General features: G+C 41.4%; 1 protein-coding gene across 9 annotated transcripts in view; it reads left to right on the top strand.

The window, feature by feature from the left end:
• RBM47 (RNA binding motif protein 47) overlaps nucleotides 1-23177 on the top strand; it is a 175833-nt gene that overhangs the window by 81402 nt on the left and 71254 nt on the right. Inside the window, exon 1 of one of the 9 annotated variants that reach the window (XM_055588353.1) lies at nucleotides 6980-7129. The exons of 6 other annotated variants lie outside the window; for them this stretch is intronic. The gene's annotated coding sequence lies outside the window, so the exon portion shown is untranslated. Of the gene's footprint in view, nucleotides 1-6979; nucleotides 7130-7374; nucleotides 7396-7465; nucleotides 8425-23177 lie in introns of those variants that run through there. 2 more of the 9 variants (XM_055588356.1, XM_055588354.1) reach the window with 2 other exon arrangements.

Below are 23177 nucleotides of genomic sequence, written 5' to 3'. Positions count from 1 at the left end.
TGGTTCACATATTGCTGAAGCCTGGCTTGGAGAATTTTGAGCATTACTTTACTAGCGTGTAAGATGAGTCCAATTGTGCGGTAGTTTGAGCATTCTTTGGCATTGTTTTTCTTTGGGATTGGAATGAAAACTGACCTTTTCCAGTCCTGTGGCCAACTTCCCTGGTTGCCCAGTCAGTAAAGAGTTTGCCTGCAGTGTGAGAGACCCTGGGAGGGGAAGATCCCCTGGAGAAGGAAATGGCAAACCACTCCAGTACTTTTGCCTGGAGAATCCCATGGAGGGAGGAGCCTCGTGGGCTACAGTCCATGGGGTCGCAAAGAGCTGGACACAAATGAGCAACTTCACTTTATGCCTATTGTTTGAAAAATGGGTAGTGCACCGTCTGAGTGACTTCACTTTCACTTTCCAGTATTCTTGCCTGGAAAATCTTTCCGATCTACACTTTTTTTGTTTTTTCCTTCTCCTTTTGTCCCATTCTCTCCTCCAGGCTAATTTTCAAAGTTCTATCACCCTTCTGTATACACAACCACCTTTAATATAATCTGGTGTGCCTCACGTCTAATAAAAATCCAAATTTACAAAACAAAAGATCTGAAAGGTAAATCTTCCCTTTGTTAAAGAAGTTTTCCTGTCTGAAAAACTAGTATCCCTCTCTGTCTCGCTCTACCTCCCTTACATGTTTCTCGCTGTCTACACTTCATTATGCACAGTAGTAGTAGTTACTCACTCAGTGGTGTCCGACTCTTTGCAACCCTATGGACTGTAGTTTGCCAGGTGAATATTGCTGTCCTCATCATACAGGCAGCCCGGATAAAGTAAATACAAACACAAGGATCAAACCTGGTTCTTTTCAGTGCCTTGGGGGCCTTCCCCATTCTGTGCAGTCTAGACTTGTGTAGCCCCTCCTCCGTGTCTAGCTGACGGGAGACTGGAGAAGAAAGGTGACTAGGGCACGCATGCTAAGTCACTACGTCGTGTCTGACTCTTTTTCGACCCCATGGACTGCAGGCTTCCAGGCTCCTCTGTCTATGGGGATTCTCCAAGCAAGAATACTGGAGTGCGTTGCCTTGCCCTACTCCAGGAGTTCTTCCCGACTCAGGGATTGAACCCACATCTCTTACATAGGCAGGCGGTTCTTTACCATGGCGCCACTTGGGTGATTGGGGGCGGGGAGGAGGTCTGAGTTGCCTGCAAGCAAATTCATTTTTGTATTTGCAGATCTTGAGGTGCAGTGAGTATATACACGTGCTGTCATGCTGTATCATACAAAAAAGTTCACTTTCCCTAGTTTGTTTACTGTCAAACCTTGGCTCATTAAATATATCCAGTAGCCTGGGTCATGATCATACGAAAAATAGGACCTTGGCTCACTTAAAACAATAGTTGCATTTGCTTCAGAGAAGGCAATGGCACCCCACTCCGGTACTCTTGCCTGGAAAATCCCATGGATGGAGGAGCCTGGAAAGCTGCAGTCCATGGGATCACTGAGGGTCGGACACGACTGAGCGACTTCCCTTTCACTTTTCACTTTCATGCATTGGAGAAGGAAATGGTAACCCACTCCAGTGTCCTTGCCTGGAGAATCCCAGGGACAGGGGAGCCTGGTGGGCTGCTGTCTATGGGGTTGCACAGAGTCGGACACGACTGAAGTGACTTAGCAGCAGCAGCAGCAGCATTTGCTTCAGTTGGTACAGATTGATTTGGAGAAATTACCAATTCTCAAGGATGATTCAAGTCCAGCACCAAGCTCCCAGCAGCTTCCAATTAATAGTAACGAGCAGTGCCCGTGTACCACTGCTCCATTCTAGAATTCCCAGCCTGGAAAAAGGCAGTTGTCATGCCCAGGGAAGCATCCATTAGGAAAGTTTGCTCTCAGTCAAATACTCACAACCAGTTCTGGATAGAATTTCCTGACACACAGCCTTGGCTTCCATCATTACTGATAGAAGAACATATACACAGCTGTGAGACAGAGAAAAAAAGAAATCAATTTGCTAAAATTTGGAGATGCAAATATGTAAAAAAAACCCATCATCTTTGGGATTCTCCATTAGATTTCAGTGTAACCCTAATGGTTACAAGTTGAGATTTTGGTGTCTGAGTGAGTGGGTTCCAGTCTTGCCTTCCACCAATAACTAGTTTTACTTAACTAGGGATCTCAATAATACTTGCCGCGTAGGGTTTTGGAGATGAGTGAAGAGGTAGTCTTTGTCAAGAATTTAGTGCTGGGTATGATACACAGTGGGTGTTAAATACATGTTAGTGTGTTAGCACATGTGTGCGGGGCATGGTCTACTGCAGCTTGTCTCAAACTTTCTGGGCTCAGAACATCTTTAACAGGCAAATAAAATAAAGGACACTCAGATATAAACTTCAGATAAATAATAAAGTAATTTTTTTAGTATAAATATGTCCCAAAAGTTGCATAGATACTTAAACTATTATTTGTTGTTTATCTGAAATTCAAATTTAACTAACACAACAGTGTTAATCAACTATTCTTCAATATAAAATAAAAATTAACAGAAATTAACTCTGATCTGCATTTTTATTTGCTGAAAATATAATTTTTCATTTTTCATTTTTATTTGCTGTCTTTACATTCTTAAGAATTATTAAGGAACCCAGAGTGCTCTTGTTTATGTGGGTTGTATCTGTAACTATTTACCACATTAGAAATTCAAACTAAGAAATTAAAAATATTTATTAAGTACTTCAAAAGTGGCTCAGAGGTTAAAGCGTCTGCCTGGAATTCAGGAGACCCAGGTTCAATCCCTGGGTCGGGAAGATCCCCTGGAGAAGGAAATGGCAACCCACTCCAGTACTCTTGCCTGGAGAATCCCATGGAGGGAGGAGTCTGGTAGGCTACAGTCCATGGAGTCGCAAAGAGTCAGACACGACTGAGTGACTTCACTTTCACTTTTCTTTCACTTTCATGTTAACATAAATAACATTTTATGAAAAACTATATTTCCAAAAAAATAGATGATAGAAAGCACATTATATTTTTTGCAAATAATTACTGGCTTGATAGAAGTCAACTTTATTCTTATATCTGCTTATGCCTTCCATCTGGCGAAATACATATTTTTATTGAAGTAAATAAAGAATACTTGGCTTCACAAAGATATGTAGTTGGAAAAGAGAGGGGTATTTTGATATACTTTTCAGATAGTTGAGAACATTCTTCTTTACTATTAAAGCCAAACTCTATAAGAGATAGTTTCTTAATGATTAGTTGTAGTATGGAATCTGAAACCATATCAGTGAGGTTTTTATCAGATCAGATCAGTCGCTCAGTCGTGTCTGACTCTTTGCGACCCCATGAATCGCAGCACGCCAGGCCTCCCTGTCCATCACCAACTCCCGGAGTTCACTGAGACTCACGTCCATCGAGTCAGTGATGCCATCCAACCATCTCATCCTCTGGCGTCCCCTTCTCCTCCTGCCCCCAATCCCTCCCAGCATCAGTCTTTTCCAATGAGTCAACTCTTCGCATGAGGTGGCCAAAGTACTGGAGTTCAGCTTTAGCATCATTCCTTCCAAAGAAATTCCAGGGCTGATCTTCAGAACGGACTGGTTGGATCTCCTTGCAGTCCAAGGGACTCTCAAGAGTCTTCTCCAACACCACAGTTCAAAAGCATCAATTCTTCGGCGCTCAGCCTTCTTCCACTGGTTTACTTGTACTATGAATGGGCCTTTTACTACGTGTGATTCTGTAACATTGTGAATTGGTCATTTGGAAAAGACTGGTTTACTGAGTTGTGAAGATCATTGCAATATTGACACATTTCGTTATATAATATTTTTAAAAATCACATTTACTAATATCACAACTAATTTCATCAGAAAAGCATTTAATTATGACAAACTATTAAGCTCATGGTGGTGAATGGAAGTTCTTCAAAAATTTAACTTTTGCTTGAAAGCTCCGATTTTATCATTGGAGACAAATACCATTAGTTGTGTTCTTTGAAGAGACAGGCACATTTCATTTGTTTCTCCAGAAAGTATCTACCAAATACCCAGTATCTGGATAACCATAGTTTAGCTGCAGTTATTCTTTCAAGTAAAAATAGTGTTCTGTGACAGAAGCAGCTGTAGATGACCCTGTTCCTGTCACACACGTGACTTTTCTTGAGTCTATGGTCATGATTAAGCATGCAGCAAGAGTGTTTTGTGCATGCTTCCCATTTCATCACACAGAATATTTAAAAAGATATGTGCTCAAGAGTCAAGATGTGTTAAAATGATGGAATTAATGTTTTCCTGCTTCAAGTACATTCAAAAAAATAATAAAGACAACTTCTAGTGCCTGCTAATAGAAAAATGCTGTGATTCCTAGTGCAACTTGGTGCCACTGTCTTCTTTTGTGCTGAGGTACCAGCAGTGTAACTCTCTGCTGCCTTTTCATCATTGGTGCAAAGGTCAACACAGTGGAGAAATACAGAAATGTTATTTAAATTATTATGAAAATTGTTTTGACTTTGCAGACCTCCGAAAGGGTCTCCCAGGGGATCCAGGGACCTCACTTTGAGAACCTTCTGGTCCCAGTGAAACTGTTACTGTCCCAGTGAAAGACAGTGATGGACTTTGTGTTGATTAATCATGTGTTCCCCTCATCTGTTCCAACATCTCCTTCCTTAAGCAGTTTGGAAAAACACTAGAGACTGTGGGGACCTTTCTTAGGGTTTGATTTAGGCTGGGCTGGATGACCAGAAGTTTCTGAGGCTGCCTTCAGGATGCTCTCAGATGCCCTCTCCAGAAAACTGAAAGGGCTTGAATGAGTCAGGGGAGTAAAGACTTCTCAAGGATTCTGCGAGACTTACTCGCCTCTCTCCAAATAAAACATTCTCCTCTTGCTCTTCCTCCTTCTTATCACTGGTGTCTGAGAGAACTCAAAACCCCTTTCAGAATCTGGGACCATCTTGCAGACCAAATACATGCTAGATTCAGATATATCTAAGCTAGAGGTGGGCCTCTGGAATGACAGACACTCTGGTGAAAGAGCAGAGAGAGGTTGATTTTCTGCCCTAATAGAACTCGGCAGTTAGAAGTACCCAGGGGACATCTGCATGCTGGCATACCCAAAACAATAGCACAAAACCCAACTTAGAATTGCATGGCTGGAAGTGGGAAAATGCTACTATCAAACATTTATATTGCCTGGAAGGCACAGTTCTTTCTCAGGGACAAAGAATTTATCTTCTGAGCAGCATGAGATGAAATATTTGAATATACAATAGAACACCAAGGACTATATTTGACACGGAATTTTAACACAGCCCACAGTGTTTAAAGTCAAATACCAAATTTGTGGCCACAGGAAAAAAATGAACATAAAGGCTTACTTGAAGTGGGGAAATCCATACTATCCATATCTCAGTTGTGGTTAACTGAGATCCTCGATAGTAGAATCTGTCAATAGATTTCAAAGTGAGCAGGACAGATTGTCTCGGGGTGAAAGGTGAAAAGAAGGATTGGGGAACCCAAGGAAAAGGAGTAGAAGAACAGGGCCAAATGTGTTCTTGTAGAGCCTAGAAAGCATGCACAGGTGACTCTGGATTTGACCAACAGATCCTCCCTGGAGCCAGGGTCCTTGTGGCAGGAGAGAGTGGCTTAGATGAAGAGCAATGACTGGATTGGATCTGCTCTGATTCTCAGCTCTGCCCTTATCAGAGGAAGAGCATGCCCTGGGGCAGGTTCTCTGAACCTGTCTCCTCCTCCTCTGTTAGATTAAATTAAATGAGATTATAGATCAATTCAGTTCAGTCACTCAGTCTGTCCAACCCTTGGCGACCCCTTGGAATGCAGCACGCCAGGCTTCCCTGTCCATTACCAGGATTGTTTATCAGGTAACCGGTAATTGTGGTTCAGTTGCTAATTCGTGTCCAATTCTTTGAGACCCCGTGGACTGCAGCATGCCAGGCTTCCCTGTCTGGCATTTAATCATTGGTTCTTATTTCATGGCATGATTTGATGGTTAATTTATTTGCCACATTGTCTTTATAATCCACTTTTCTCATCCTCTTTGAATATAGAACAAAACATAGCTACTACATCAAAACCCTAAACTCTCAAGTCATATCTGGAGTCATACCTGGAGTTTACTCCATTAGGCACTACTTTGGATTCTGATATTGTCTTCACACTTTTTTTTTCTTCAGAATTCAAATATGTTCCTTAACCATAAGCACTGGACAGCATGCTAAGGATGCAGAGGCTACTCTTATGGTCTAGAAAGTGGTTGACTTGTATGTGGATATGTGGTACAACGTGGCTTGTACCCAAGAGTACCCAAGAGAGGTACTAATGAAGGGAAAGATTCCTATGAAGTGAATAATTATTCCCCAGTTGTGTCGGTTTGTCGCTTTGCAGATTTGTTCCTCTTTGGTTTGCTTAAAGAAGGGGAGGTGGGCTGTGGGGGTCAAGTGAGATAGACTCCCCTGCCCCCCAAATAGGATAAGAATTTGATGAGCCCAGAGGGAGGAAGGTGAGAATATGCCAGAATTAGCAGGGAGACTCAGTCATACTATGTGGCGAATTTGAGGCTCTGAGAAGAGGCATATCTGAGGGTGGGGAATTGGGTGGTCCTGGCCATGAAGGAGGGAAACCTTGGCCTGTCAGGAAAGTCCAGCTTCAGCCTCGTGACCTAGAGCCAGCTGTTGAATCTTTCTGGATCTCTCTTCAGTAGAATCTGGATGATAACACATCTGTTTCACTCCCTCACCAGCTTGTTTATCACCTAAAATAAAAGAAGAAAGAGGGTGATAGGAGTAATTGATATACACATCATCTCTCTGTTGAGGAGTTGGGCAAAAAAGCAAGGATAGAAAGGAGGATAGGAAAGAGAAAATGAGAAAAAAAAAAAAATAAGAGAGAAGGAAAGGGGAAGGGAGGCAGGCATGCAGGTATCTGTGTTAGAGGGCAAGATGAATTCAAGAGGAGAAATGTTGTGAAAGCGCAGGCACTGGCAGCCTGGGCTGGAGGCCCGGGAGGTCGGCTCACCACGCCTCTGGGAGGCAGATAACCGGCCTTTAGGATATCCACCCAAGGTGGATTAGTCACAGCACTAACCTGAGGCATCTGTAATACTGAGGAAACTGAAAACAAGATAGGACCTATGGAGGTAAGGGGTCGGGGAGGAAAAATGGACAACTACCTTGCAAATGCTTTGGAAATGTGTATATACCATTTTCTACGCTCTCAGATTAAGAGGGCTGGCAATTCTTTGGGTAAATCTTTCCTGGTTTTAGACATTTTTATTTTATAGGTGAGGAAAACAGGCTCAGAGAGGTTAAGTGATTTGCTCAAGGTCACACAGCTGGTGTGCCCAAAAGCCTTGATTGCAGTTCCCTGTTCAGTCTTCTTTCTACCCCACTGGATATCCTAAAGGTATGAAATGAAGAATTCTAGGTGTTCCTGGGGACTCTGGTGGGGGTGGGGACTAGAGAATGGGTTTTCTTATTTGCCTAACCTGGCTGTGTGTGATTCCAAAGCCAAAGTCAATTCCTTCTCTCTACGGCCTTGGTCTCTTTTTATGGAGTTGGCTCGACGGTCACGGGATAATTCTGTTTTCTCATTTCTCAGCTCCAAGAGCAGGTAGGTGTGAGCTGCCCACAGGAGCTCCGGACTTCATCGACATTCATGTGTGCAGTAGATGATCCCTGGGTGCTCTCTCTTTATCTTGTTAACCCTGGTGGTACCAAGAGGCACCTGACTTTTGGGTATGCTAATAATTCAGTGCCAGCCAGTTTCTGTTATCCTCCAGTTGTAATTGTTAACTTGAATGGAATGCAAAACTTCTGGTTTGGAGCAGAGTTGGTTTTTAACTGTGAATAACTTGAAGGGTTTGGAAAATGGGAAGTACGTTTTATTTTTTGTGGAAGTTGGTTTCTGTAAAGCTTTTTTGGCGTCCGCTTTGCTCTGAAAACTAGAAATACATGGTACATGTTTAGATGTGGCAGTCTCTACAGATTCACTCGTGACCTCTACCCTTTATTAACTCTTGCCTTTGACACTTTTTCATTTTAACAAGCCAAGACTTGCTTGGGGATTAGAACAATGAGCTTATCATAATGAGGCTTAAAAAAAAAAAAACCCACACAAAACTCCGAGTTTGTATCTGCTAGCCCACCCCCACCCCTTGGAAGTTTGGGATTTTCTTTTCCCCCTTAAGGGGAAGTGTGGAAATAGAGCCCGCCTGTTCATTTGCATTACTGCACATCACATCACACGATATCTTTTCGACCATTATATTGTGTTCTCTCAATGGTGTTTGCTCTGAGGGTGGGACACAAGGCTGTTTAGTGTCTCGTAAAACATTTACCAAAAGCACTGAGCCAGGGTTTTGAAGGGCATTCCGTTGCCAGAGTGTAGGAGGAGAGAGCCAGCAGGGGAAAGGGAGCTCCAGGTGTGTGGCAGGTACTCGTTTCATACTTTAGTTTTTATACATGTTTAAAATGTTAGATTACATACGCGTTCCTTCTGCTGAAGGGGCAGGACTGGTGAGGAAGGGGCCAAAGGATTGCTTTGCAAGCTGTATTTTTCTGTGGATCGGCGTCCCTGGATAATTGTAATCTTCAGTTTCGGTTGAATGTTGTTTTCGGTTTTAGTCCAGGGACGTGTATGTCACAGAGAAGGAGGTAAAATCTACCTGCGCAGGAGGTTGCCCCATGGCCTGGATCAGAACTTAGCGTTTGCTTTAGCAAAGAATTCGGAACCAGCTGCAGTGTTCCTAGGAGGCAACGTGTAGCCTTGTGATTTGCGTTTCATTATACCCCGTGACTCACTCCCTGAAAAGCTTTTGCTAAATGGTGGCTTGGGTTTTGTGAAAATACTCTTAAACTTTCTCTCTTACCCACTCCTTGCCCCGATGAAAGGTCAGCTTGAAAGACTCTTCCTATCCTCAAATTTTTGTTTTTAGAACACAGTTGCTAGGAATAACTTTATATCCTGGTCATACATAGTTTTGGAGAAACGAATGACTCAATGCTTCTTGGGAATGCTAAGTATTCTACCTTTTTTTTTTTCTTTTGTAGAAAACATGAGCGTCTATGATAAAACCAGAGCCATAATCAAATGTTTACATTTGATCAAATGTAATAATGATATCCTGGACACAGATACTTGAAACTGTGTTGTTTGTGGTTAAAACTCAAACAGTAGGTAGGAAAATCTAGAAAAAGGGTAACTCCAGAAGGTGACTGTAATGGCCAGTTCCTGGGAAAAGAAGTTGCTGGATGGTATTTGCAATGTGACAAGCATGTGGAATCTTTAGTCTGTTTTTACTTTATGGCAGGAAACCTCATCATAAAGATGGTGCTGAAGTTCAGATTAAACGGCAAGCATGTTTTTGTTCAGTTGGTCAGTCGTGTCCAGCTCTTTGTGACCCCATGGACTGTAGCACTGATTATGAAGGAACATTGTTAGCGTACTCTTTTCACCGGTGACGCTAGCAGTCAGAAGCTGAGAGTCTATCTTCTGACAAGTTCCCAGTCATTGCAAAATGGTTGAAATAAATGATGGTTTCAAAATGAGAGGAAACTTCCTTCATGGGAAAAGTTCACTGTGGCTTTGTGTATTTAGACAAATAGGACTAAATCTACAATTTCGAAGGGCCGAAGACATCAGTTCACCCGAGGGATAGCAGATTTGATTGTTTTTATATGTGTATCAGAAAACGGAATTTTACGTTGAGTCATTTCACTACCCCGACCACTGTAAGTTTATGTAACTTGCCACAAGTGTTTTACCTTTTTCTTATCTCTCTTTTAAAATTTTGAAACAGAGGTAGGAATACTTGCTGTTTACTTCTCTGTCCCATAGACGCACCATGATTGCTTAAGGGTCTGTCAGACTTTTGACCTTCAATGTTATTAATACTGCAGAAATCCAAAATAGATCCTGACCAGTGAAGAAACTCATGCATTAATTCCACTGTCTTTCAGGTAGATGGATAGACTTTTATGTGTGAAATTTCATCAGAGGAACAGGAAGACTGGAAAGAAGTCTAAAAATAAATCATTTCCAGATATTTGCCATTCCCTGTTTCCCATTATTTCATTGGGAAAATCCTACCCAGTGCAGTTCCTTTGTTTGCTTATTTAAAATCAGAAGTCCCAAAGGTCTATATGGAATTATAAGAAACTAAGATCAACAAAGTCTACATTTCCATCTCTCTTTAGGAGTTCTTGCAGTTATTGGGCAGTTTGTAAATGGATCCACTCAGATGTCAAATTAAACTCTGGATACATTGGCCCCTATCTCTGGCATTTTAAACTCTGCTGCTATTCCATGTGATATGTTAATAGTACTAGGCTGGCTTTATCAGGCATGTGTGTGTTAGTCGCTCAGTTGTGTCTGACTCTTTGCAAACCCACAGAATGTGGCCTGCCAGGTTCCTCTGTCCATGGGATTCTCCAAGCAAGAATACTGGAGTGGATTGCCATTCCCTTCACCAGAGGATCTTCCTAACCCAGGAATCGAACCCTGGTCTCCTGCATTGCAGGCGGATTCTTTACCATGTGAGCTACAGGGAAATCCTTATCAGGCATATATTTGGGTAAAGTCTCTCCACAAAGATTTTGTCATCTGCTCTTTCTCTGCTTTAGACAGCAAGCTGTTGGTTTATAATATATCGTGAAGGTGAAATCTCTAGGGACAGTAATTGGCCCCCAAAGTAGGTGGCAGTTTGCAACATGCAGGAATGCCTAAGGAGTCAGGGTTGTTTTGGCTTGCTTGAACAGAGCTGTCACGAAAAGGTGTGGATGAGTAACGCCCACCTTTCAAGATTTTTGGGTGACTGTGCCAGGAAAGTCACAGTCACGGGAACTTGGGATCAGAACTATCAGGCAGACTAGGGGAAGCATCATAAAGACATGGGCTATTTGGGGCTGGTTTTGTTTTGGTAAAAACTGAATTTGTATAGGTTAGTCGAGCAATGATTAAAAATCCTTCACTTGGGACTTCCTTGGCAGTTCAGTGGTTAAGACTTCTGCTGAATGGGACACAGATTCGATCCCTGATCGCAGAACTAAGATCCCATGTGCCCACAGTGGGGCCAAAAAAAAAAAAAAAAAGAATCCTTGTCTAGTAACACAAGGTCTTAAGTAAGGCAAAAAACAGTCCTCACAGCATTCAAAAAATTCAAGCCATTAAGTCCATCAGGGCCTCACTCTGCCTACTCGCTTTTGGTTTAAAATTCCTGTTTTCTTAATGCACAATGAATCAGAAGTCTTCTTTGTTGGCTAATGATCAATCGTCCATTCATTCAACAAATGCTTACTAAGATCTCATTCTAGGCTGGGTTCTTACCTCTCAGTTCTTAAATGTCACTTCTTCAAGGTGACCTTCCCAAACCCCCTAAATTAGGTCCTATCCTCCTATCCCTTTAAGATAGTCATCACACTGGTTTTATACTTGCCCCCTGTGCCAAAGAATAAGTCCCCCTTACGTCATGAATTGTGACTGTCTTATTCACCACTCTGTGTTCAGTGCTTAGCACATATTAGGCATTCTAAAAACAGGTACCAAATGAATGAATGAATGAAAGCAGAAGATAAGGAGCAGGATGGTTAGAGGCAGGCACAGAACAATGAAAAATTGCCCCTCATAACAGGGAAAGGGCAAAAATTACTGTTACCCAGTTTGGAAGCAATGGCTCTTGAAGCCATCCTTTGATTTCAGCCCAGCTCAACCATGTAAACTTCTAAGGGTAGCCTTGATTCACCAAGAAAAATGTGCTCAGTAACATTGGCTTAAGATGACACGGAAGACCACAAATCATTTTATAAAGCTTTTCTTCCAAGAAAGTAATAGTTTTCTAACTTAAGTGGATATATTCAATTATTTGGAAATTTTAATATATGAATAATCCTTTATTCCTACAATTATTTCCTACTGATGAAAAAATTGAGCACTTACACAAAATGCAAAAAGAGCTTGGAACAATACAATAAGGGAGAAACTTCAGTGTGATGAGGCTAAGTCAAATAAGTGCTTTGAGAAATATTATTTTAAATATTATTTATTGAAGTATAACATAAAGGCAGTCAAATGAACAACTCTTAAGTATACAGCTTGAGTTTTTACATAAGGAGATCAGCCCTGGGATTTCTTTGGAAGGAATGATGCTAAAGCTGAAACTCCAGTACTTTGGCCACCTCATGCGAAGAGTTGACTCATTGGAAAAGACTCTGATGCTGGGAGGGATTGAGGGCAGGAGGAGAAGGGGACGACAGAGGATGAGATGGCTGGATGGCATCACTGACTCGATGGACGTGAGTCTCAGTGAACTCCGGGAGTTGGTGACGGACAGGGAGGCCTGGCGTGCTGCGGTTCTTGGGGTCACAAAGAGTTGGACACGACTGAGCGACTGATCTGATCTGATCTGATGTAACCACCAATCTTAGTTCAAAGTATGGGACATTTTCAGTGTCTCAGAAAGCTCCCTGTGCTTCTCCTCCCTGTCAGCCACCCACCCTGCTCCAGGTAACCATTATTCTGACTTCCATCACCACACATTATCTGTTTTTTAAAATAATTTTTATTTATCTGTTTACGGCTGTGCTGGGTCTTTGTTGCTGCGAGGGGTTTTTTCTGGTCACGGCGAGTGCGGAGCTACTCTCTAGCTGTGGTGCACAGGCTTCTCATTGCTGTGGCTTCTCGTTGCGGAGCACCGCCTCAATAGTTGTGGCGCGTGGGCTTAGTTGCTCCACGACATGTGGGATCTTCTGGGATGAGGGATCAAACCCGTGTCTCCTTCATTGGCAGGCAGATTCTTTACCACTGAGCCACCAGGGAAGCCCCTACATTAGCTGTTCTTGAACTTCATAAAAGTGGAATCATATATCTGTGCTCTTCTGTGTCTGGCTTCTTTCATTCAACATTGATTTGTGTAGCTGTAATGTATTCCTTCACTGATGCATAGTATTTCTTTGTAAGAATACACCACAGTTTAATAAATTGGGCATGGGGAGATTAAAAACATGACTCTATGAGCTGAAAATTATTCCATGTGTGCCAGCCCTTTAAAGTTGCATGATCTCATAAAAGGTGGGTTGGAAATGTTATCACTAGAAAAGGCGGAAAAAGAGAAGAAGTCTTTCTGGGAGTGGATTTATTAAGTACTCTGCATGGGCTGTTCATTTAACTGAAACCATTACCCTAGGAGGTGACAGCCATCGTTTGCAGAAGAGGAAGCTGAGCCTGAGAAAAGTTTCCTAACTGCACAGTCGATCTTAACACCCAAGCTGTTGGTTACAGCAGCGAGCAGTGCTGCCCTGGCAATGAGCATGCCAGGCGGCTTTTGAGGCTGTGCTACCTCATTAATGAAGACTCAGCATTTACACAGTAGCACAGACCTATTTCTGGTCAGAAAGCTGGCAATTGACCTGACTTTTCTTAATTCAATTTCTCTATCTTTCCCTTCAGTGTTTTTCTTGTTTTGAAAAGAAGTCTCCCTTGTATATTTTTCATTCTGACTTTTGTTTATGAATAAATTTTTGTGGCTTATGATGTTTTTCAGATGCATATCTGAATCTAAATCTATTCAGCAAACTATTGAGGGTTTTTTTTTTCTTTTTCTCTTTTTTTAAATAAAAATCAGTTATTTTCTTTCTTTTTTTCTAAATTTTGGCCATGCCACACCCAAGCCACAGTAGTGAAAGCACTGAATCCTAACCACTAGTTCAGTTCAGTCGCTCAGTCATGTCCGACTGTTTGCAACCCCATGGATTGCAGCATGCCAGGCTTCCCTGTCCATCACCAACTTCCGGAGTATACTCAAACTCATGTCCATTGACCACTAGACCACCAGGAATTCCATAAGATCAGGTTTCAGTATCTGTGCATAAAGAAATGTTCAATCACTGTAAGAAAGATAGATGAATTTCAAGTCAGAATTGCCAAGAAATTTCCTGGGAAGCAAAAGTCACATCTTTCATTGTGGGATTTGAAGTGCTTTAAATTCAAACTCCCAGAGGGTCTACATGTCAAAGTCTCTGACTCAATTGATCATGTTGGAAATGAAATTTCCAAACAAAATTTCTAAATTTCCTCTTCCTAGTACCTTTCTTGATTTTCACCCTACAAGTATAAGCATTCACAATCCCATTCTTCAAAAGTTACCAGAAACTTGCTCAGAATGCCCTTCGGTCAGAATAACAAAAGGGAGAATATACCTTTTAGATTTTTTTTGAGTTGGGAATGAAAGAGGTTATGTTTTTAATTTTGCATTAATATTAATTTTGCATTTAATATTGCATCAGGTCACCATTTCAGTGAGGCTACAGGTAAGCAGTCCTGTATGTCTAGTGACAGATAGGAGAATACCCTGTCACCGTCAAACGTTTTGAGTCACTTCTAGAAAAAGCAAGAGATGCCTGGATTCTTTGCTTCAAAGGCATCATCATTTTCACAGTAGAAAGCCCCTTCCATATGGGATGCTTGAACATCAAAGATTTGATTTGATTCTTTTTAATTTTATGAACAATCACAGGACCAATATCTTGTGTTTTACACTTAAGAAAATACTTTCCCAAATAATTTTATACTTACCTGTAAAAAAAGTTTCTGAGATGTAACATCTACACGTTTTGTATATGAGGAAGCTGAAATAGAGAATCTGTCATACACCTAGTTAGTGAAAGAGGAGACATTCAGATTTTCTGTTTCCATGGTGCCAGCTCTTCCCACTGCCCAGGTGCTACCCAGGCAGTGTTTGGTGAACTGCAAAAGCCATTAAAATCTGCTCTCTTTCAAGACATTCTTAGGTCTGTGATGACTGCTCAAGTCATACCTTTGATCATACACATATATATGTGCCAGGCATTGCTCTGGCTGCTATATGTATATTATCCCCAATTCTTGAAATTGCAAGCTAGGAATCATTACTCCCTTTTGCAAACGGGGAAACTGAGACACTGAGCTCAAGAACCTTGAATAAAGCCACATTTTTAGTAAATGCTGGAATCTGCCTTCACACTCAGATTAGTTTGATCCCAAAGTCCATTCAGTTTCCTCATGCTATCCTGACTCTCATCAGAAAAAAAATGTCTTTCATCTTCTCAATTACAAGTGAGGCAAGTGCAGGAGCCCTAAAATTATTGACAAGTCTTAACTCATCTCAATATACCTTTCTGACAAGTGGGCATTTTCTTTAGAACTAAACAAAGACAGGTACTGGGTGGGATTCAATTTTTAAAAAGGTTGTTTTGTTTTTATTTTTGTTTTTGTTTTAACTCTTGGAGCTGTAAGAAAACTAGATTAGTTTGCCATGCAATCAAGTTTTGTGTGCAAAGTATCCTCGCTTCATCAGTGAGATTGAGAGACCCCTGGTGGGGAAGCTGGAAGAAACGTTAGTTTTTGAGAATGGAGATTGGGCCACGTGATTCTCAAGATTTCGCTAATTCTCAAGATCATTGTGTTCTAAACAACAATTCCATGATGGAAAATTGGAAAGAAGTGTTCAAAGCCACAGCTTATTTCTCTCCATCAAAGTTATTGTTTACCTTCACTAAAGAACCAAGTCTTGCAATAGAAGCATGTGGTTTCTAGCACCTAAGACAACTATAGTGTGGCTGCAGGTAGAATGGTCTCAAAGACAATGAGTCAGCCAGGAAGATACCTCAGATGCCAGTTGGGTACCAAAAAATACCGTCCTGAGGTTAACCTCCTGCTGATGTTATCCTTCGTGATAAAATAAGAGCCAGCCAGCTTCCCTAATGGCTCAGATGGTAAAGAATCCACCTGCAGAGCAGGAGTCTTGGGTTTGATCCCTGAGTTGGGAAGAGCCCCTGGAGGAAATCATGGCAACCCACTCCAGTATTCTTGCCTGGAGAATCTCCATGGACAGAGGGCTGACAGGCTACAGTCTGTGGGGTCTCAAAGAGGCGGACACAACTGAGGGACTAAGCACAGCCAGTAGCCTAGTGCTCTGCTTTTCCCAGTGCACTGGCTTTCTCTGTGCAGCATTTTTACTTTTTCAGCAAATTTACCAACCTTTAGCAGTTACTGTCGGAGAAGGCAATGGCACCCCACTCCAGTACTCTTGCCTGGAAAATCCCATGGATGGAGGAGCCTGGTGGGCTGCAGTCCACGGGGTCGCGAAGAGTCAGACACGACTGAGCGCCTTCACTTTCACTTTTTACTTTCATGCATTGGAGAAGGAAATGGCAACCCACTCCAGTGTTCTTGCCTGGAGAATCCCAGGGACGGGGGAGCCTGGTGGGCTGCTGTCTATGGGGTCGCACAGGGTCGGACACAACTGAAGCGATGCAGCAGCAGCAGCAGCAGCAGCCAGCAGTTACTGTTAGGATTAATTGAGATAACATGAAGTCTATAAAAGTATCTGGCACATCATGGGGGATCTTAGTTTGCCTTCCTCTCAAACAGGATTCCCTGGAAGGAAGTTGGCACACATGAATGGAACTGGACTCTTACTTAATAGTGAACTCAATGGATTGAACGTTGTCACGTGTGACATTTTTTCCCCCTTAAGAATTGTGAAACCTCCCCATTTAAATTTGCCATTGTTGAAGTAAGCTTGATCTCTGTGTCAATCACAAGTGCAAACTTTGAGTAGAAATGAAACAAAGGCTTTTTATTCTATTCTAATTAAATGGCTTCTTATAAGAAAGCTGTAAGATATGCCCACTCTTTCATTTTTTAATCAAGAATATTAGAGTAGTTCATAGGCACAGAGCCTGCTGTTGTTTGAATAGATATGTCAGGGAAAGTAAGATCATATAATGAAGGTGTTAATAAACACATGGGCATATGCACACACTGAAAATGATTGAATATAATCCCATTCATAATATGATCCCTGGGTGGGAAAAATCCCATGGACAGAGGAGCCTGGTGGGCTACAGTCCATGGGGTCACAAAGAGTTGGACACGACTGAACATCTGAGCATGGAAAGCATAATATGATAAGGGCTTTATTTGCTACACAGAAGAATAGATGTTTTCATTGGAATTTTAAAATGATATATTTTGTAGAAAATGTCAGGTTCTGCAGGAGTGAGGTGGTATGGAAAGAACACTGACCCAGAATCATGGAATTGATTTATTCCCGGGCCTTCTTCCATTCAGTCTGTGACTTCGAGAAACTTCTCCATCTCCTGCTATCTCACCCATGATGCTGTCACACACTGTGTGCTTCAGGACCATTCTGCTGTTTGTGTGCAGTGAAAAGCTTTGTTTTGCTTTTAATTCTAGGAAGTAGCACTGATGTGGATATATTATACTATTATTCTGCGGAAAAATATCAGAGGATCCTGATTTATGACGTTTAGTCCAACTCTTCTTCATCTTTGTCGTAATAAAAATTAAGGACTCTTCTTATTTTGAAAAATAAAAAGACAACAGTGACCTTTTTCATTTTTGTAATTTGCCTTCAGAAGTTAACAGTCCTTTGCCTTTCCCAAGTTCTTCTTTGGTAAAGAGCCTGCCATTTACAGATATTTCACAAGTGGACTATTTCTGGGTCACATAAAAGTGGTGACCAAAATAAGAAATGTGAGTGAAATGTGAACAAATTAAGTTAATGAGGATAATTTTGGGTGGGGAAGGATTTTCAACACAGAGAGGTAATTCAGTATAATTTTATTTTTTTTATTTTTATTTTTTTACTTTACAATATTGTATTGGTTTTGCCATACATCAACATGCATCCGCCACGGGTGTACACGTGTTCCCCATCCTGAACCCCCCCTCCCACCTCCCTCCCCATACCATCCCTCTGGGTCATCCCAGTGCACCAGCCCCAAGCTTCCTGTATCCTACATCGAACCTGGACTGGCGATTTGTTTCTTATATGATATTATACATGTTTATGAATTCATTATTCTATACACAAGCCCTTATCATGGAATCGGAGAAGTCAAACAACAGAAAAAAGGAACAATAGAGCAGTACTGGTGTATGCCATAAGGAAGAAAGTCAGTATCACAAATAACCTGCAAATTAAAACAGTGATGTACCATTTTCCTTCCATGAAAGAATCCAGCTTACTTAGGCATGTTTGGTGGCCACACAAAGACACATATTTGGTGACCTCATAGGAAAACAGTTTGGCAGTATGTATCAGGAACCTTAGAAATGCTTAATCTAGTTATGCTTAATCTTAATCTAATTCCATGGATGGTACTCTGGAAAAAATAATGTAGAGGAATAGAGAAGAATAACACTGAAGAATCCAAATTCCCACCCAAATTCCCACTCATGATGGATTTACAATTTTCCATTTAATTATCAATATTTCCAACTCATATCCTCTTTCTTCCCTATGGCTTTTAATAAGAAATCATCCATCCTAGACTGTGAGTAAGTGTGTGGGGCAGGGGTGGGATGGCAGGGGGTTTCTGTGTTTTCCGTGGTGAACACTGATTTTTTTGTGTAATCAGAAACAGCATTTGAAAATATTGTTTCTAAAAATCACTAAAATTCAAAGTCTCCTGCTATCAGAGACACAAGTCAAAGATAGGAAACACGGTCCAAGGTGAAGGGAGCAGAAAGCAGTGACCATGGGAAGAAGGTTTTTGATCTTCCAGTTATACACTGCTGGTAAGACTTTGAAACTCTTGAACCCTTTGAGTCTTTTCGGAATGTTCGGGACTGGTGTTACCTATGCCCACAGCTCTACTCCACTACTTCCTCCCCTAAAGTCCAGCCTGCAACTCACTTTTCATGAATGATCTGCCTCCATGATCTGGAGGAAGCCTTCTCCTTCCAATTCCTGTCACCCACTGCTGGCTACCAGCAGCCACCAAACACCTCTGCAGATGTCACCTCGCTGTAGCCTCCTCCCTCCCTGCCCAGTGCAGACTCGTCATACTTCCATTACATTTGTTCTTCCCTCTGAGATTTAGGCTCTGATTTCAAGGCTTTGTAGTTCTTATTTCAAAGACAAAGAGTGAAAAACACTAGGGAAGATATGAAGCGTGGACTTCAGTCACCAGTTCTGTGATGCAACACTGCCCTAGGTCTGTTCAGGCTTACCAAATTCAACTGTTTTCAAGTTCTATATCACTGAACAGTGACTGGTTCACACACAGTCATTAACCTCGCTCCCCGCCTTTTCTTCCCTGCCTTCCCCTCAGAGAGATGGGAAAAACATGGGCTTAGCCAGGTCTTTCATTTCATTTCTCAACAACACTTGGAGCATCCAAATCCACTTCCTCATTCATACTTCTCCTCAATTCAGACCAGTCTCATTCATCGAATGAAGTGCTGTACTCTTTTCTGAACAAAATAACAAGGACCAATCTAAAAAATATCCTGTGGAAAATAACGTCAACATGATTACAATACACCAGGCAATTTGTCCAACTTGATAGACCCACCCAGATGATCAACTTCAAGTTTAGACTATGCTCAAATTAAGACTAGGAGTGTTTCCCTGTTTTTATTTTACTCGTCATCATAAATGAAACCATCGTCTGATCTCCTATGCATATTTGGACTCCAAATTAAACCTTCAGTCACCTAGACCTCTTGTTTTATATGGCTGTTATTTTTAAAATTTATTTATATTGTTTTTGACTGTGCTGGGTCTTCGTTGCTGTGAGGGCTTTTCTCTGGTTACGGCGAGTGTGGTCTACTCTCTGGTTCCGATGTGCGGGCTTCTCATTGCCGTGGCTTCTTTTGTTTGAGAGAATGGGCTCTAGGGCACTGGGGCTTCAGCGGTTGCAGCTTGTGGGCTCTAGAGCCCAGGCTTAGTTGCTCCGCAGTATATGAGATTTTCCCAGATCAGGAATTGAACCTGTGTTTTCTGTTTGTGAGTCTTTCTGTTTTGTAAATAAGTTCATTTGTATCATTTTTGTAGATTCTGTACATAAGTGATATCACTGGGGCAGCTGTGTAATCCCATCAACAGTGGATGATGTGTACTGTACCCCTGAACCAGGGAGTGCATGGCCACAGGGATGGTGGCTTTGGCCCCCAAGCCCCAGAGAGGGCTCTGGGCCTGGTCTCACTATTGAAGAGGTGAATTAGAAGTCCTTCCCCAAGAGTGCTCATGCTTTTCTTTTTTAAGTCTAAAAGTTTTGTTTAGAGATAAATGAATACTGCCATCTTTTGTCAATTTCCCTTTTTTGTAATACTCAAAGTACAGTTTAGTTCAGTTGCTCAGTCACGTCCAACTCTTTTCGACCCCATGAACCGCAGCACGCCAGGCCTTCCTGTCCATCACCAACTCCCGGAATCTACCCAAACCCATATGCATTGAGTCGGTGATGCCATCCAACCATCTCATCTTCTGTCATCCCCTTCTCCTGTTGCCCTCAATCTTTCCCAGCATCAGGGCCTTTTCAGATGAGTCAGCTCTTCACATCACGTGGCCAAAGTACTGGAGTTTCAGGTTCAACATCAGTCCTTCCAATGAACACCCAGGACTGATCTCCTTTAGAATGGACCGGTTGGATCTCCTTGCAGTCCAAGGGACTCTCAAGAGTCTTCTCCAACACCACAGTTCAAAAGCGTGAATTCTTTGGCGCTCAGCTTTCTTTATAGTCCAACTCTCACATCCATCCATGACTACTGGAAAAAACATAGCCTTGACTAGACGGACCTTTGTTGACAAAGTTATGTCTTTGCTTTTTAATATGCTGTCTAGGTTGGTCATAACTTTCCTTCCAAGGAGTAAGCGTCTTTTAATTTCATGGCTGCAATCACCATCTGCAGTGATTTTGGAGCCCCCAAAATAAAGTCAGCCACTGTTCACACTGTTTCCCCATCTATTTCCCATGAAGTGATGGGACCAGATGCCATGATCTTCGTTTTCTGAATGTTGAGCTTTAAGCCAACTTTTTCACTCTCCCCTTTCACTTTCATCAAGAGGCTCTTTAGTTCCTCTTCACTTTCTGCCATAAGGGTGGTGTCATCTGCATATCTGAGGGTATTGATATTTCTCCTGGCAATCTTGATTCCAGCTTGTGTTTCTTCCAGCCCAGCGTTTCTCATGATGTACTCTGCATACAAGTTAAATAAGCAGGGTGACACTATACAGCCTTGATGTACCCCTTTTCCTATTTGGAAGCAGTCTGTTGTTCCATGTCCAGTTCTAACTGTTGCTTCCTGACCTGCATACAGGTTTCTCAAGAGGCAGGTCAGGTGGTCTGGTATTCCCATCTCTTTCAGAATTTTCCAGTTTATTGTGATCCACACAGTCAAAGGCAGGGCATAGTCAATAAAGCAGAAATAGATGTTTTTCTGGAACTCTCTTGCTAATACTCAAAAGTAAATAAACTCAATTCAAAAAACTATGTGTACTAGTTGTCTTGATAATTTCTTTTTACAGTTGATTTCTTCATTAAGGCTTTGAACAGGGCCTTCAGAGAATGCTTGTTTTAAGTCTCTTTTTTAAAGCCAACATTTTATTATTCTATTTTTATAATTTCAAACATATGGCACATTTGGATCTTACAATGAACACCCGCATACCCAAAACTTAAATTCTGCCATTAGCATTTACTGTACTTGTTTTGTCATTATCTACCCCTCAATCCATTCCTCCATCCATATATTCTTTGTAGTTTTTGATGGTCTTCAAAACTAAAGTGCTAAACATCAGAATACTTAACCTGAGTCACTTCATTAACTAAAATTCAATACTTGTTTTCAGTTTTTTAAGATAAAACTTGCATATAATGAAATACAACAATCTTAGGTGTATATTTACTGAGCTTTAACAAAAGCATACCCTGGTATAACCCAAACCCCTATCATGATAAAGACATACCATCACCCCAGAAAGTTCTCTTCATGACCCCTCCAAGTTGCTGGCCCTACCTCTACCACCCAGAGTCAACCACTGATGTGATATTTTTCTTACCATATATTAGTTTTGCCTATTTTAGAGTTTCATATAAATAGAATTTACTTGGCATGTATTCTTCTGTGTAAGACTCTTTTTAAACAGCATGTTTTGTGCTAATGATCTATGCTTATGAGCTAGTGAGCCATGTTGTTGCATGTATCTGATGTAGCTAAGCAGTATTCATTGTATGACTGTATCAGTTTATCTACTCTCTTATTGATAAATAACAGATGTTTTAGGCTATTTTAAATGACACTGCTATAAGCATTCTTGTACAAGACTTTGTGGACATACATTGTTATTTCTCTTGGATAAATACCTCGGAGTACCAAATAATACTAAATAGTAGTAATAATAAAATTTGTAACAGGATACTAACATATAGCACAACTTATTATTAATCTTCATTATTATGCTGTTAAGGACTTCACCTAAGTAGAAGAACTCACAGTGTTCAATTGTGAACAGCATTCCCATGAAAACAGAGTTTTGCCAGTAAATTGGAGCTTTGAAGGACTGTGGTTGTAAGGACACTAGCGAGCTCTTGAGCTAAAGGGAAATAAGTATCACAGTGCCACTTGAGTTGTGAGTTGGTTTTGCATGAACTTTGGGTAGGAGAAAGGAAATCTGACCTTTGGTTGTAGCCTTACCACTAACTAGTAGTCGCTTTGTCACTTTGAGAAATAATGCAGTCACCAAGAGGAAATGAAGGGTTGAGCTAGATGTTCTGTAAGGTGTGGTTCAAGTCATTCAGCATTTCTCAAATATGTGCTAAGCTTTGAAGGCACTGTTAGGAAGAAGACATATCTTTTGGACTTCAAGCCGTTCACAATGTAGGAGCACTAGATGGTGTTCTCTAGCTGGAAAGTGTCTGTGGTATCACTGATTAATTGTGTACCTCCTCTTGGGCAAAGCACAATATAGTCAATGGATGAATGAATGAATGAATAGAAGCAAAACCCCCAACCTTAAGAACATTGTAATGTTGCTAAAATTGTTATGGTTATCTCTGTGTCTACAACCAGCTGTAATATAAAGCAGAATATGCTGTCTGCTGTAATAAAGACTCTGTTCTTGGGGAACAGTGGAGGAATGACTAATAAAGATGTGATTCTGAAGTAGTAACTGCTTCCTCATAGTCTTTTTTTTTTATTTATTTATTCATTTGGTTACATTGGGCCTGCAGGCTCCAAAGGGCTCGGGCTCAGTAGTTGTGGCACACAGGCTTAGTTGTCCCTTGACACATGGGATCTTAGTTCCCCAACCAGGGATGGAACCTGCATCCTCTGAATTGCAAGGTGAATTCTTAACCATTGGACCACCAGGGAAGTCCCCCTCAGAGTCTTTAGGAAGA

The sequence above is a fragment of the Bubalus kerabau genome, chromosome 7 (genome assembly GCF_029407905.1).
Source record: "Bubalus kerabau isolate K-KA32 ecotype Philippines breed swamp buffalo chromosome 7, PCC_UOA_SB_1v2, whole genome shotgun sequence".
Taxonomy (NCBI): Eukaryota; Metazoa; Chordata; class Mammalia; order Artiodactyla; family Bovidae; genus Bubalus; species Bubalus kerabau.
This window is presented reverse-complemented; position numbering and strand designations above follow the sequence as displayed.